This window comes from Falco cherrug, chromosome 7, assembly GCF_023634085.1.
Source record: "Falco cherrug isolate bFalChe1 chromosome 7, bFalChe1.pri, whole genome shotgun sequence".
Lineage (NCBI taxonomy): Eukaryota > Metazoa > Chordata > Aves > Falconiformes > Falconidae > Falco > Falco cherrug.
The window spans coordinates 39,692,361-39,708,792 of record NC_073703.1 but is presented as its reverse complement, the minus strand read 5'-3'; the positions used below and the strand labels follow the sequence as shown (position 1 = coordinate 39,708,792).

The 16,432-nt window shown below is 37.8% G+C and overlaps 2 long non-coding RNA genes across 9 annotated transcripts in view; one reads left to right on the top strand and one right to left on the bottom strand.

Moving 5' to 3' along the window:
* LOC129736499 (uncharacterized) overlaps positions 1-15,534 on the bottom strand; it is a 66,686-nt gene extending 51,152 nt beyond the window's left edge. For 3 of the 8 annotated variants that reach the window (XR_008733201.1, XR_008733203.1, XR_008733202.1), the window contains exon 1: positions 14,680-15,534. This is a non-coding gene — a long non-coding RNA (uncharacterized LOC129736499). Of the gene's footprint in view, positions 1-9,126; positions 9,310-14,679 lie in introns of all 8 variants that reach the window. The other 5 variants (XR_008733197.1, XR_008733200.1, XR_008733199.1 and 2 more) reach the window with 3 other exon arrangements.
* LOC129736500 (uncharacterized) lies at positions 9,316-14,062 on the top strand. Its single transcript, XR_008733205.1, has 2 exons — positions 9,316-10,802; positions 12,760-14,062. It is a non-coding gene; the product is annotated as an uncharacterized LOC129736500 (long non-coding RNA).
* Positions 15,535-16,432: the final 898 nt, after the last annotated feature.

Sequence of the window (16,432 nt, the reverse complement as noted above, 5' to 3'; positions counted from 1 at the left end):
TTGAGAATTAGAGCACTGTCAATATGTGCTGTAAAACCACATGTCCTTTAAGAGGATAATGCTCCACTAGACCTTTTCCCACAAATTACTGTATATAATTGGACCTAAGATCACAAAGAGTGCACATTTACAAGATAAATTGAAAATTAATGAACAAATAATATAGTAATTACCAAATCCTTATTATTTGAAGAATATACACACTATGGGGTCTATTTCTTCCTCGATGAGCATGTGTAACCCCCATTAATTTTAATGGGAGTTAAGCGTGCACATCAAGGGAAGAATTAACTCATGATTTTAAAACTGACTACTAGGATTAAGACCTGCACTTTTGGCTTTGAGTTTAAAATGTGGCATATCTTTTGATATTTATCTCTTTTTAATTGTGTATTTGTAGCTGAAGCAATTTGCAAATCATTGTTATCCTATCAGTACAAGGCAAAGATAAATTGCATTATATACCCTACTTCTTGGACTCCTTGATGTTCTTTTCTGATTAAATTGAACTGTACCAGCAGTATCGTAATTAATAATCTATGCTGATCAAGTTGGCAGTGCTAAGGCCGCTTGGTATCTGATGGCAATGAAAAATTGTTGAAGCAAGGTGTGTCGTTTGTTTATTTTTTTCAATAATGTGAGAAATATACAATTAATAATACTGAGTCATTAATATTGTCAGATAATGTGAAACCTGCAATTTAGGTCTGGACAAGGGAAAAAAACATCCAGTTTAATAAGACTGCTGAGGCAATTCATGAACTATGATGTTAAGCCTATGTAAAAAGGATTTTACTCCTTGGAAAGAGATTATAAGACTCTCAGATGGAAGCTTTCAGTCCCAAATGAATTAGATGCTGGTGCCAGTTGTTGTTTCTACATCTCAACTCAGGGCAAGGATATTTCCCTGTGCCCTTCTGCAGTTGTCCATTAATGAATATTAGTGAAATGGCTTCTGTAGATTTTCATAGTCTTTTAGATATTGACCCGGGTGTTGTTCCCCTTCTTAGAGCAGGAATTTAGTCTTTTTGAAGTGTAAACCAAAATGGATTAAATGTATACAGAGAAAGAACTTCTAATTAATTTAAAAAAAAAAAATCCAAGGTTTTGCTTTTTTAAATACATTATCCAGTTCATTTTTTACACTGAAGCATAGCATTGTTGTAGTGGCAAAAAACTCAAACATGAATAACAAGGAGGTGACTAGTGTAATCTTAATGGCAGAGCTGAATGAACTGCAAAAAGAAAAATAACAAAAGAAGTGGTGGAAAACAAGTTAAAACTTTTAAATTCTTTGCCTTTTATGTTGGCTGGTTTTCTTGCCATAATTAGAAAATCCACCCTAGTAGCAGATTGCAGTATATATGTTTATTAATCTGTCTGTTGCTCTTTACACTATTGCAAAGTAGAATAATTTTTCATTTGCTTGGCTGTGTGAAAGTACAACTGAAGGAATGCACTCACAAAAGCATTTACCCAGAGGTATAGTCATTAGATAACCCTTTTAAATTTCCCTTTATTTTGTTCATCTATTCATTTAAATCTAAATGTTTCAAACTGTTGCAGCTTCTAGCTGCCACTCACACTGCCTCAATCATTTATGACCACAGTTTAGTGCCATTTTGAGCTGGGGAGCCTGGTTAGGGGCAGAAAGCCCTTGGTCTCAGCAGTGAAAATCAGCCAAAATCATTTAAATCCTATCAGCTTTATACTCTCAACAGTAACTTGTTATAGAAGGTTCTGTATTTCTGCACTTGCTATAAGATACTACCAAAGGACAGTATCAAAGGCGCTCAGTATCATTAGTCAGTTATGACAATGTTAAGTGAGTGCCTCTCCTCTGGTTATAGAGATTATATTGGAGATAAGTTAGCTTCACTGTTTTTCTGCATCTGTTGATCAGAGGATGAGAAATCTAGAAACTGATCAAAATGAGAGTGTTCTGAGTGACATCTGTAACAACTTTTGAATAGTAAGTAATGTGAAAAGGGTTCAGCAAGAAGTCTCTTGAGAATTTTCACGAGAGAAAAAATTATTATGGTCTATCAAAATGAGAGTTAGATGCAACAATTAAAAAAAAAGTAAAAGGATAGCCAGAGCAACCAATGTATATTAACAATTTTGAAACAGGCAGTTCAAGATGTATGGTAATTACAATGGTGACTTGTGCTTGTATGTTCAGTCAAGACAGAGTTGCAAAAGGGAAACATATTAAGCCTTCATCTTAGAAGGTACGTTTTTAGCACTTTTTTGTCCTTCCCCCTTAGATGACATGTGGCTAAAAAAAGTCTTATTGGATGTCAAAAAACTGTTTTATAAATAAGATCTCTCCTTACTGGGTGGTGAAGGTTAGAAAACAAGTAATTAAAAATGAGTCTCTGTTTCTGGAACGATTGTTGGGTTTTTCTTGTTTTTCTTTTTGTCAGATGTTAACAGACAGACTTCTAATCTTGTTCAGATATGGTTGGTTTTTTATTTGCCCATGAAAAATAAGACCCTGAACAGTGCAGCCTTTCAGCAGATACTGAGACCTTCCTGGCTTCATTGCATCTGCATGTGCTGTACCCCTGTTGCATCCTCAGAGCAGTTACTATTGCAGTGTGCAGTACAGCTGAGGGACAAATCTGTTTGCCACTGTCTGCAGAGGCATTCAAAAATGTTACACTCAAAAATTTCTCAGCTAAATAAAATATGGCCAATGTTACTTTGAGGCTACCCTATCATCTTTTAGAGGTTGTGACAATGTAGGGAGGTCCCTGATGACTGGAAAATGCCAAATGTCATGCCCATCTTCAAAAAAAGGTAAGGGAAAGAATCTGTGGACCTACAGGCTGATCAGCTTCAATTCAGTCCTAGGTAAGACTATGAAGCAAATCCTCATGGAAGACATTTTTAGGTACATGAAAAACAAGCATTTGGAACAGCCAGCATGGGCTTATCACAGGCAAGTTGTGTCCAAAGAACCTGGCTATAACAAAGTGACCAGTGGCTCTGTGGGTGAAAGGAAAGCAGTGTATGTCATTCACCTTGGCTTCAGAAAAGTTTTAAAGACAGTCTCCCATGGCATCCTTGTATCCAAATAGGGGCTATCTGAACAGGGTAGGCGGGAGAAAACTGAATGGGTCATCAGACATAAAGGATAGTAATCAACGGTTCGAAGTCTGTAGCTAGCTCCTCAGCAGTCGGTTCTGGGGACAGTGAACAACTAGGATGGTAGGATAAAGCCCACCCTCATCGAGGTCACGATGACACAAAACTGGGGGGCCACTTGATATGGTGAATGGTCTCACTGCCATTCAGAAGGATCTTAAATTAGATAGAGTTGTCAGGAATACCATGACATTTAATAAATATATAGGTAAAGTCCTACACCTAGTTGAAAATAACTCCAGGCTGGAGTGCAGAATTGACTGAGTAGGAAGCAGGTCTTCCAAAATGGATGTGTGTGTCTTGGTGGATGACAAGCTGAACACGAGTCAGCAGGATGCCCTCGCCGCAGAGAACACCAGCCACAGACTGTGCGAGCAAAATGCAGCCAGCAGGTCTGTGGAATTAATTATTCCCCTCTGTTGGGTACCTGGGAGGTCACACCTGGGACAGAGTCTGTCTTTTGGGGATCCAGCACAAGAGACAGACTGACAAGTTGGAGGGAGACCTGTGGAGGGTCACTCAGCTGATTAAGGGAACGGGGCTGAAAATGTATGAAGAGAGGCTGATTGAACTTTGTTTGTTTAACCTGGAGAAGAAAAGGCTAAAGAGGGAATCCAGCTAGAGCACACATGCAGCTCAGCTGCAGCTGAAGGGACGTGATGGAGAAGTGTCAAACTTTTCTCGGAGAGTTACAGCAAAAGGATGAGAGACATATATATGAGAGGTCACAACTTACAGGAAGGGAAAATTCAATTAAAAAAAAGTTTTCACAAGGAAAGTGGTTAAGCACTGGAAAAGTGTCTGATAGAGGCTGTGGGGTTTCCATCCTTGGGAATTTTCACACTTTCCCGGAAAAGATCCTGAAAAACCTGGTCTAACTTGGAGGTTGGCCCTGATCAGTGCTGGCAGTCGAACAACTTTCAAATGTCATTTACAATCTAAATTAATCTATGATTCTATAATTTCACAAGAAAGTAACTTTCTTACTTATTTTATTTTATTTAAAAGACAAAAAAACCCCCAATGTTAAAATGTATAGCTTGAGATATAATTTCTAGAACCAAGATTCATTTGGGTTTGCTATTTTTCTTCTTCAGCGATTTTGGTTAAGGGTGGAAGGAAAAGAAAACAGAAGAGAAAAAAATATATATTCATGACAGGGACTTACAACTATCTCTGTAGTTATCCAATTATTCATAAACTAATATTTCCACAAAAAAAATTTCAAGATTAAGCACAAATTTTAAAAAAAATATTCACTAAAAACCTGTGAATTAACATCCAGCTTTGTGCACTGGTGAACCCAAGCTTATTAAGTGCATTAAATGCACTGCTGAAGCCATTGCTCAAGAAATCTGTGATTGTTAGAATGCAAAAATTTGTGAATAAAAGCAAGACAGTATAACTTAGAAAGACCTGAGCAAACCCACTATTTTTTAAAAATTTACTTTTGCATAATTGCTTATGTGAAACTCATTACCTTTATTATTACTTTTCAGAGGAGATGAGAGTACTATTAAGGATACTTTTTTCACCTGAATGTGGTTGGTATTTAGTAAGAACAGCTGTAAAATCCTAGTGATTGTGAAAGGAAAATGGTATGCTGTGTCGGAAAGCAGAAGTGATTCTTTGCTGTATTTTTTATTGGCTTATGATTCAGACAGCCATTTGCTGAGAACAGTATCCAGTGCCTGGTATTTTTATTTGGAGATTTGAATGAATTAATACCCACACAGAACGCTTGCTTCCAAAAAATCCTGGTGTCCTTTTGTAATATTTATAGTTCTGCCTCCGAGTTTGAAAGGATGGATTGCATGTGTTATGGTGAAAAGAGCCCCCAAAGCCACTTGAATTTCCAAACTGGGTTTCTGCTGGGCTTCAGATAATGACCTGAGTTTCTGAACAAAAACCATCAAGGTTTCAAAACACCAAACCTCAAAATTTGCCCAGCAATGACTTGATTTAGTGCCACTGCAATCATTTGGCTCTTTGCCATTGCCTTCATTAGGCTCACTATCATGACCCAAAAGGTTTCTAGCATTAGCAGGAGAAAAAGATATTTAGGAAACCCTCAACTTTTTCAGCTGTGGTGTGATTTTTTGACAGCACTAGCTTTCTCTCTTTTTCCAAGCAGTTTGCATTTGAGGGTCTGACATAACAAGGCTGCCATAGCAAGACTACACAAATATCACGGAAAGCACCAGGAGAAAGGCTTTGTATAATCTTCCCTTATTCATCTGAGCCATGTAGTTCTTCATCAATGACACTGTCAAAGTTTGTATTGCGCTCACATTGGAAGAGGAAGCTTCATCCTCACAAACCCAATAAAAGTTGATTACATACACATGATATCTATGGATTAGAGGCAGGACTCTTGGATCCTTTACAAAGGAAGTGTCATGTTTCAGCTTCCATAGGGGGGGTTATGGACATGTGTGTGTGAAGTCCCAGAGCTCCATATAGTCCCTTTCAGCAAAGATCATACAAACAGAACCAAGTTCTCTTTAAAGCACAACTGTAGCATTATAGTTAAGAAGAGTAAAAAATTCTCACTCTCCATCTTCAGGGCTGCCTGAAGGCTGCCAACAGAAATTAATGACTTTCATCAAGGGGCAAAACACTGTAGATATTCCTAGTTAATAATAATAGAACAATAAATTATATTAGTCCAAGCAATTTGGAATGGCAGTTTGCGAGGAGAGGGATGGTGCCTGAACTATGACTGAAGGGTCAAATATTCTAATGGGACCAGCTAAACATCAAAGACAAAAGTCAGATTTTCAAAAGCAGAATTCAGCAGAAAAATCTAGAAGATGTGATTCATGGTAGCATAGGTATAAGAAACAATATTATTTTCCTTTGGAACCAGCAGCTCACTTGAAATAAAAAGCTTTGTGAAAGAAGGTGATTATACAAGCATGTGGACATACATGAAAATAAAAGGGTGAGAATCCCAACAAAGAACAGTGTTCTCTGAGCAAAACATTTCTGTTCTTTGAAGTGGCATTTCAGAAAACATTTTTGATTTTCTGTCACAATCCATCATATAATTATAATATCAAAATATAAAAAATAAGTGATTTGACCAAGCTGACATAATTCTTCCTCCTGAGAATTTTTATTCTCAGAAAATTTTGAAGTCTTCAGGATTTTGCAATTTGAAGGATATCCAGTTTAAAAAAAAAATCAGACTCTTTCCCAAAAAAGAAATTCCATTCTTTTTATATCTGAAATTCTCTCCTTCAATCGTTTTTGCTTGCCTATAAAGACACAGAGCCTTCTCAACTTACTCAAATGTTCGGTTCCAGAATATGTGTTTCCTAAGTAGACATGCTTTGTAAATACATTTCTTATATTATAGTCTCCCAGATTACTACCATGTAGACTCTTCCCAGCACTTTCAACCAATTCCTTTTTAAAAATGAAGCAAACTCCACAGCTAATTGATGAATCCCACTGAAACGAGCACCACAGAGCAGGTTTATTTCATAAAGTCAAACAAAATAGCCTTTTGTAATGATAGAAGAGGTTTTGGCATAGGCATAGGTGTAATCACCAAAGCCAGTGTAAATCAGATTCTAGAGGTTAAAGGGAAGCACCTGACATTGTAAAATGTGTGATGAAATATTTTTCATATAATCATTATTTTCAGAAAGGTAGTCACCTTGATTGTTACAATACCTAGTTGAAGGTAAAAGATGAAATATACGTAGCAGTCTGGTATACTGCTATAGGGCCAGGTTACCTTTACTGAATCTAATAACGTCCTTCATTCCTCCTATTAAGTGGGTGGGAAAGAGCAGCTGGTCTTTAAGTAGTCAGACCGTTGGATAGATGGTAAACTACATGCAGGAAGAGGAGGAAACCTCTTTTGCCCCTGAAGTTGTAGGCTGATCATGCTCTCCATAGGTTACTGCAAATTTAGTGACAATTGTTCAGTTCTAATCTGTTTCAATAGCTGCAGCACTCTCCTCTGAGATGCTCTGAGACATTGAAGATATTTAGATTTTCTTACGGCGACTGTTCATATTTTCTTTCTCTCTGTTTTTTCTGCATGAAATTTATGAAAATGTCTTATGTTTCAAGACTGTGGAAAATCACAGGTGATACCCACGCTTTTAATGCTGTAGAGAGAAAGTTCTTGGGAACTTTTTACACTATATAATTGTAATCTGCATATATTATCCACAACCTTCAAAGCTTAAAATTCATTAAGTATTCTAGGTTACTGGGTACTATACAAATAAGTACAAATATGGTGTGAATCCCAGTTCTCAAATGAAGCACCACTAAGTCGTATGTCTAGATGCTGAAATGGACCCGCGACCATGTGAATACTGATGTTGAGCAGTTTCATACCAACTGGGAAGCTTGCTGTAAAGCAGTAAGTCTGCCCTGCTCCTGGGGGAAGGAAAATTATCACATACGAGATTTACAGATCCTTGCTTGAAAAATAAACCCTGAGAAACTTTAATCTGAGATTTCTAGAAATTTGGTAATACCAAGTTGCATCTAGTTGGAAGTTATTTATAGCAAATAGCCTTTCCGTGGAATACTTTTTTCACATCGGTTTTAAAGTATTTTCCCCCTTCTTGAAAAGGTACAGTTCTGAAATTCAGGCCATCAAAGCAAAAAGTTCAAACATCACTACAAAATATGTTTGAGATAAAATATTAAACATTCAGTAATAAAGCCACATAAATGATTATATAACTCCATAGGTTAAACATGACCCACTTAAACAAATAGCTGGGGCTAAAAAAGAGAGTTTGTAAAATCAGTGTATTTATTCCCAGTCCTCTGAATGACATATGTTTAAATTGATCTCACTATCAACTCATATCTGCTTCAGCACAGTCATCTGATACCTATTTAAATGAATCTTGTCTGAGGTGCAAGATCACTCCTGGGTGACAATTCCATTGCACAGTGGGATGTATGCTAATATAGCTGAACTCAGGGATAAATTCTTGCTGATCCTGATTTCAATGAGAACAGGAATTTGTTGACTCTCTAAAATGAGAAAGATCAAACTTTGAAAAAGGAAGCAATCTGCTGAGATCTTCATGTGCCTTGATTTCAAATACAGTCCTCAGTTTTTAGGGCTCCTTTTAAATAGGATAGGTTACTAGAATAGGGGAGTCTCTGGACAGTAATCCCAAGTCACTTTTGCAAGGGAGAAAGAATGTGGAATAGAGATAAGTAATAAGGGAGCAGAGGGAATTGTAACTTAATTGATAATTAAAATATAATTAAAATACATTAAAGGATGATCAAATAATTCCATATATGTAAATATAAAGTATCAAGCAAGCTGTATATATTGGCCTTATTTCAAGGGCACTTTGCAGTTCATTACTGTGAGTAAGCTTCTGCTTAAGTGCTTTCTTAAAGGGATTGGTCTTAAGTTCCTATTTAAGTGCTTTCTTGAAACAGGGCCGACATATAAGTCCATGCCATTGTACTAAGATACTCTGCCTTCTCTCACTACAGTCACTTATTTCGTCTTGACCATAGTGCAACATACTCCTCCAGGTAGAAGCCATGGCTCTACATTTATTGCTAGAGTAGTCTTGCCAGCTCTAAGTCCTGAATGGGTTTTTCTGGGTTTTCTGGTGTTTCTTCAACGAGCTGTGTAATACTACTAATACAAATAACAGTTAATAAATCAATCTGTTTCTTCCAGGAATTTTGCTAGGAGGCATTAACCCCTTCTCACCATCTCCCAGGCCACACCCCTGCACTCTTTACAATGAGTGCAGCATATTTTTTATTTCTTCAACTGGCATTTGCAATCTGTCCTGACATAATTTACACATTTACACATTTTACAGAGCAAAGCACAGTCATGCAATTTAATTCCAAAAAACATAAGCATAGGAGACTCGGCACACTCGATTAGCAAAGCATATGATCGAGTTTTGCCAGTATGATATCAAAGGCACACGTTTGATTTGAATTTGTGTCAAAATGTACCTGCTGCTCTTCATTTCAAAACAGACATGTGCTGATGTGTTAGCCCATATTCACACACAGGGGGCTTTTATATGCTGCAAACTGCACGTGTAGACCAGTGTCCTTTATAAATGCACTTTCTTTCCCTTCCTTTTCTCTTATCTCAAGGCAGCTGGTCTCCACATCCTTAGGGAGAGGGAAGGCCTGAGACACAGAGAAGGGGAAAGCAAGAAATCAGTATTCAACTTAATAAAATAAAGTTCTGACCCAGATAAAGTCATCTGGGTTCTTCCACTGATCATTGCCCTATTGAGCCACCATTCCAGTTCTATTATTTCTTTTAAATAGGGATTTAATGCTCATGAATGGAAGGTGAATGCTTGAAAATGAAAGGTGATCACTGCAGTAAAGGACAAATCAATACAGAACCAAAGTGCTCTACTTATCCACAGGGCAAACTAAAGTGAAAGGAAATGTCTTCAAGACTCTCTCAAGCAGTTGTACTAATAGAAATGATGATTAAATTCCCATAATATTACACTAGGACTTAAAAAAAAATCAGTAATTAAACACTTACTAGAAAAGGAATTGGCAGCTACCTGGACTGTGGGCATTTTGTTGTTCATTTTCCTTTAGCTTGATTGAAAAGAAAGGAATTTGATTTAATTTTGTGAATTTTTAATTAATAAAGATTGATAGCTGCAAAGAGCAGTTTTAGAAGGACCAGAAAAAAATTACTCCCCTGCAAGTTATTTAAAGTTCAGTTCCTAGGAATGCAAGGAATTGAGTACTTTTCTTGAGTTCTGGGTCACATAAGCATAAATGAGTATATTTGGAATAATAGCTGGAAAGTTAGTTTGTTCAGTAGGTGTGAAATGGGCTTTTTTTAACCTCTAAATGTGATTAATATTGGAGGTTGTAAATAACATGATAGCAAGAGAAGGGCTCATGTTTACAGGTAAAATATTTTTTAATTCCATGGAAATTGCAAAAAATGAAAATAGAATTTGGGCCAGGAACTTTCTGTGCTAATCTGGGACTGACATTTGGGGGCGTTGGTGTCAAAAGATTTTGGTTTTGGGTCATTCTCAGCAGTAGATGAAACAATGAAGGATTCACTCTCTTTGATCCTCCAGCAAACCCTGATTGGTTGGAAGCAGGGAGATACAGTTAACTTCACAAAGTCAATAAATGTGGCCATCTGGGAGAATGCAAATTTAGACAAATGTGATATATGTGGGATGACACTTTTTCCTTAGAACATGCCACACCATAAAAGCATTAAAAATACATTCATATGACCCAGAGCATTTGATTAAAGCCTTCAATATGCAATACATTCAGTCCCAAGCAAACCAAAGGGGACAACTTGTACCAATTCCAGACCCAGTTTCATTCAGGTTTATTTTTCTACCTCCTCAGCCTCTTCTTTTCAGCATCTCGGTCTGTGTTTCCTTTCAATTCAAATAACCAAGTGGAATCTGTGTAAAAAAAACACAATCCATTGTGCCACAACTCCTCCTTTATGTGGAAAATTGTTTTTCCTCTTTCAGTTCTTTACGTTTCATCCTGTCGAGCCACAGGCTTGAGAAAAAGTTAAGTATCTTTGCACATGGGCAACTTCTCCTGGGAGCAGTCCCAGTATGTCTGAAATGAGTAAAGCTGAGCTGATTAGGACCTGATCCCTGCAGCTACTGGTAAGAATACTTTTTGTTCAGCAGTGTGTCCTTCCCCAACAACAGGAACATCACTGGGACTCAACTAGTTCCCAGACAGGAAGAAATCCAAAGCTGCTCACAGCTCTTTCCCAAGTAGCACAATATGCAACGCTGTTATCGAACACCCCCCAGACAGAGAACTGCACACTAAAATTTATCTGTCAATGTGTGTCTAGATCCTTATCATTCACAGCGTGTTTTGGCATTATATAAAATGCAATGTATCCATAGACCGGACAGTGTCTTGAACATGCTCACTCAACCAAAAACCCTAAGAGTCTGTTTTAAAGCAGTGGGTGAACTAACCTGAGCTGAAACACTAAATCTACGGTGGCCAAATACCTCTGTTTTCTGTTCCACGGCAGGCAAATGAGTAAAACCAGGGATTGCCTTTTCCCTGCAATGTACACAGCTGGACAAACATATGGTACATTAAGATTTGCTCCTCATGTAAATACCTCCTGCACTGAGCACAGGAAAAAAGTTGGGGAAAAGTGTGTGTCAGAGCAGTATATCTGTGACACAGCACCTCCTGGATTCACTTTAGATGGAAATTGAAGGTTCAGCCCAGCCCTTACTTATATTTTTCTTTTTTGTTTGTTTGGTTTGGGTTGGGTTGGGGTTTTTTTGTTTGTTTGTTTGTTTTTTTAAAATATTTTGTTTTGTTCTGTTTTGTTTGTTTCTGGTTTTGTTTTTTAAAAAAGTAGACATAGTAATTCTCCTTAAAACAAACACAGAGGACTTGTCAGCTTCCATTTTTTGTAAGTTTTATTTTTGGCAAATTACCTGACCATTTGTATTGAACAAAATAACTGAAAGCATGAGCTTACAGACTTTATTTATATTAAATAGTTCTTCTAGCAATAGTAGAACTAGCTACAGGATTAAAATTTGTCTAACTAAACCTTTATTTTGTGTGATAGGAAATGTAAGATAAGGAAATAGATCAAGCATCCTGAAGTGTGGCTCAAGATTGCTACGTAAGAAAAGTTGTGTTTACTTAAAGCTACTTGTTTTTTCCAAAACAAAACACTGCCCTGTGTGCCTGGTCCTCAGCTGGTGTAACCTGTCATAGCTCCACTGCCACCAACAAAAGTGCCTCTGTCCCCACATACGGCTTTGCCGTAGGTGACCAGGCTATCACATGGTGGGCATCGCTGTAATACTGAAAGGAGGTGGCAGGCTGGAGGCATTTACATCTGATGGGGAGGCCTACTGGAAACCAGGGTGTTAAGCAGAAAGCAGAGGATGTGCCTGCTACTATCTGTGTTTTAACAAGGTGAGACAGATGTAGAAAAAAGTGAAGGTTTCTGAGTAGGAGAAAAGGGATGGGGTGGGGGACTCTCCCTTTGAAAGGGCAAGAGTCCCAAACCCAGTTTCTTGTAAAGTCTCTTGTGATCACATCTACCTGTGGTTAGAGAATTAAATATTCCACAGTGCCAACCGTGCACTCATTTGTTCATACTTTCAATTCACACTGGTCCTTTAATGGCTCTGTGCAATAACATACACAGTGCTAACCACCACAGCCTACTTCATCTGCACTTCATCAGATTAGCATTAGGTTGAAAACTCCAAGACAATATAAATGAGATCAATAAATAGTGCAATCAATCTCAGCTAGTTTTAAGTGTCCAGAGAGAGATTTAAACAGAACTCCTGTAGGCTGACATTGCTTTACCAGCAGAGAGAACACCAAACACATTGTATTGATGCTAACACGTGTGTTGCCCCTTATGATGCTTCTTGCACTTAAACAGCAAAGCCAACAACACTCTTTCTGTTGATTTATGGATGCTTTGGAATAAGTGTTTAAAACATTGTTTGAATATGCAGTGATAGAAAAAAAAATGCATCTATGCAGTTCTTCCTTTTCTTTAGTTTTCCAAAAAGGTTGAGTTTTATCTTGCCTTGCATTTCTTTTTACATTTCCCAGGTATTCAAGCACAGACTGAATAATCTTTGTCCAGTTCTGAGTGCATTGTCAGTGACTAAGGGATAATGTATATTTACAAGTTTTGCAAAGGAAAAAGAAGAACCCAAAATGCTCCAGATGAAGAAAACAAACACAACATCCAGATTCCAGAGGTTTGAAAGAACAGTGATAACAAACTTAGAAAAGCCAAGCAACATAGCACAGTCACAAGTTCTACAGAAATTAAAGATGGAATTACTTGAAATTCATATGATGAAAAACATATAATACTGGGGGCAGGGGAGTGTGGAGTGGATCTTTTGCATGGTATGGGTTTGGGACTATTCTTCATCACTTTGTCTTCACACTGAAAACAAAGCAGTTGCAGCAGCCTCAGTCTGGAATGATGACTCAAGCCCTGACATACGTTCCAGAGTGAAACAGGGCAAGACAGTTCAGAACATTCCAGGTTTTGTTATTATTGCAGTTTCCCCAAAATGGCAACAACTCTTTCACTGGGCTAAAAGAATCTTCCTTTGCTTGACAAAACTCAGAGGGAGCTTGTTTTTTGAAAAGTGGCAAAGCAGGTAGGACATTTTTATAGCCTTCCTTTCTTTTTACCTTTTTGTGACCCCTAAGAAGTCACAATCCTCTCATAGTCTAATCAGCATGGGGAATTGCAGGATGAATGGGCTGGAAAATTCCTTTGCAAGGCAATAATAATTTTTTTTTTCATATATGAATTCCAGCTTAGTTCTTAGGAGCTTAACAAAGTGAAGTCATGGTTATTGTTTTTTAATTTTGTTTGGTCCTTCATAGAGCTTTTCAAAGGCACTGGCTTTTGCATAAGTTGTAAGTTTACGTTAAAGTCCTATGCTAGTCTGTGTTACACATTTTAGTGCGTTCTGTACTGCCCTGGGAGCTAACCCCCTCCCCCAAAGAACTCTTTCTCAGCCCCTTCATCTGTAACCTTTCTGCAAGTAAATGCTAATTGAAAAAGAAAGAACACCACTAATCTTGGAATTTAAATGCATTTAACAAAACCAATCTCAATCTAAATTGTTGTTTCACCATTCCCTTTTCCCCAACAGATGTCGAGAAACTGCAATTCCTATTAAGAACACTTGACTGTTTACTCAGCAAGAGAACTTCAGGCTCAGGCTGCATCAATCTAAATGCGTTTCAGGACGTCAGTCTTTTGAAAAGTGCAGACTGTTAGTTGGTTATTTTTAAACGTAATCTTCACATAAAAGAGTTGCTGCATTTTTTCTTTTCACTTTGTCATCCCTCTATCCCTCCTCACGCTTTTATTATTATTTTTTTTTTTAAATTATGGCATCCAACATAGATGTCCTGAATTTTTATGTCCCATTCTGTTTAAGTTTCTCTTCGTGTTGCTTTATTTCATTTTTTTCTTCCCTTCTTTTCAGCTTTGACTGAAAGGAATATTTGTAAAGATTGTGAACATTATTGCAGGAAGGGAAAAAAGATTCTAAAAATGTTATTTAGTAAGTATGTTAGACATCAAAACATGAATATGTTTTCTTACTGAGCTTTACAGTAAAGCCCCTGTGGGCTTTAACCACAGACTTAAGTTATCTGTGCAGATAAAGACAACTCTGTGTGGTTTTGTTGTTTTGTACCCTGAGCATCGCTAGTTAACCATGACCAGGAAAAGAGACATCTGTCTCATTTCCCCCCCACACCCCGCTTTTTTTTTTTTTTTTCTTATCTCTTCAGATGATCCTTCAGTTAGCAAATGCAATATTAGTATTTTCAAATATATCCTCAAGTGATAATCACTGAAATGTAGCTTAGGTCTCCATTCTGCAATTAGTGTCTGGCTGTAAATGTGCATAGTTACACTGGTATGAATCCCCATTTAGCATGAGTCCTCCAAGCATGTTTTACTGTAGAATAAATTTCGGTTGATTTACTCACCAGGTTTCAAAATAAGGTGGGTCAAGTCCTTCACTTGCAGCAGGGGAGCTGGCAATGCTGCGGGCTGCAGGCTATGCTTTGCACCTGTGTTGCCACAGACAAGTCTGTGGTGGCTGGGGCAGCCCCACCTCTGGCTGTGTGTTGCCTGAATGGGGATGCTGCTTTTTTAAGGTGTTTTGAACATCCTCTGTTTTCTCTGTTGAAAGCAGGTGGAGGGAATGCTCTGGACCACAGAAGGTCAGGCTTAGCTACATGGCTCTAAATCCCACTATTCTTAAGTATTGCAATGCAGAGAAAGTCAGCAAAAGCATGGGGGAAAGGGATGCGGGTGAAAAAAATAGCTTAAATTATGAATGTTAACAGGCAGCAGATAATTGGGTGCATGGGTGGGTGTGTGGGTGAATGTCTGAAACTGAACTTTTGAACTCTCAAGCAGAAACCTGCTACTTGCTGGCTGCAATCTGTATGGGCTGACTGTAAATTTTAATAGCATCTGGACTAAATAAAAGTGGTACATCTTGAATCCTCCACTTAATAAAGAAGAATTAAACACAACTAGAAAGTAGATGGCTGCTCATCTGTTGTGCTTCTGTATATAGACTCTATAGGTAGAAAAAATGGGGGACTTGGGTTGCAGAAAGAAGACCTGGTGCCAAAACAAAGGGTTGCTGGAAAGAAGTAGTCTCAGGAAGAAGAAGGTGGCCCAGAAAGAAGACTGGAGGAAAAACCCTGGAAGTGAGGAAAATCTGGGGGGGTCAAGGAGATGAAAACAAATGGATTCCCAGGCACAAGGACTGACCAGCATGCTCTTCTGCCCAACTCTTCCAGGCCAGCAGTGATCCCTGGCTGGAAGTGAAGTAAAATTTTAGCAAACATAATGCTGGGGAGAGTATGTATAACTGAGTGTGTGAAATAATCAAGTTGGGTAAAAGCTCTGATCTTGTTGATTCTTGAATAAATCCAGTGTCCAGATCCACCATGTGTTGTTGGTTTTTTGTCTCATTTGTGACAGAAGAGTGAGGAATGCAGAGAGAAGCGTAAAAAAGTGATACTCACATGTCATGAGCATTGAATATTGTTTTGAAAATAGGTGTTTCCTTAAGATTTCTAAGAAAAATGCAAATATATAAGTAGAAAATCAAATAAACTATGGAATTTGATTAAGATTCCAGTAAAGATTGCAATACTTCAAGATACCCTAAAATGGAAGCAGTTATAAGGAAAAAAAATAAAATTAAGCCAAATGAAGTGGAATACACAAGGAAATCTCTCACAATGGCACTCTAATTGATAATTTTGCAGTTTTTACCCCAGTTCCATATCCAGAAATCCATTGGAGCCATTTACTAGTGGGTAGAGTAGGCAGGAAACCATTTCCCATCCTCAACATGTCAAGATATTGGGGAAAAAAAATCATTGTGCAGAATGAAAAAGAAGAAAGAAAATGTTGAGGAGTTTTTCATGTGGTTTTCAAGTCTTTTTCATGGAAGAATGTGCCCTTCCAAGAGTTCACTTGGTCTCTGAGAGCTCCAGAGCAAAGTTAAGAAAGCTAAACTGAAGTTTATTCTTTTCTGATGCAAACTGCAGTGGAAACAATAGATTATTTTATACTCCAGAAATCTGTTATTTAAAAAGTTGTCAGTGTTGACAGTGTCTTTAGAATTTAGAAAACTATCAAACATCACAGAATTAGCAACAAATCTCTGCGGGTGCAATAATCCCCTCTCCCCTGAGATCCCTCAGAGCAATCAAA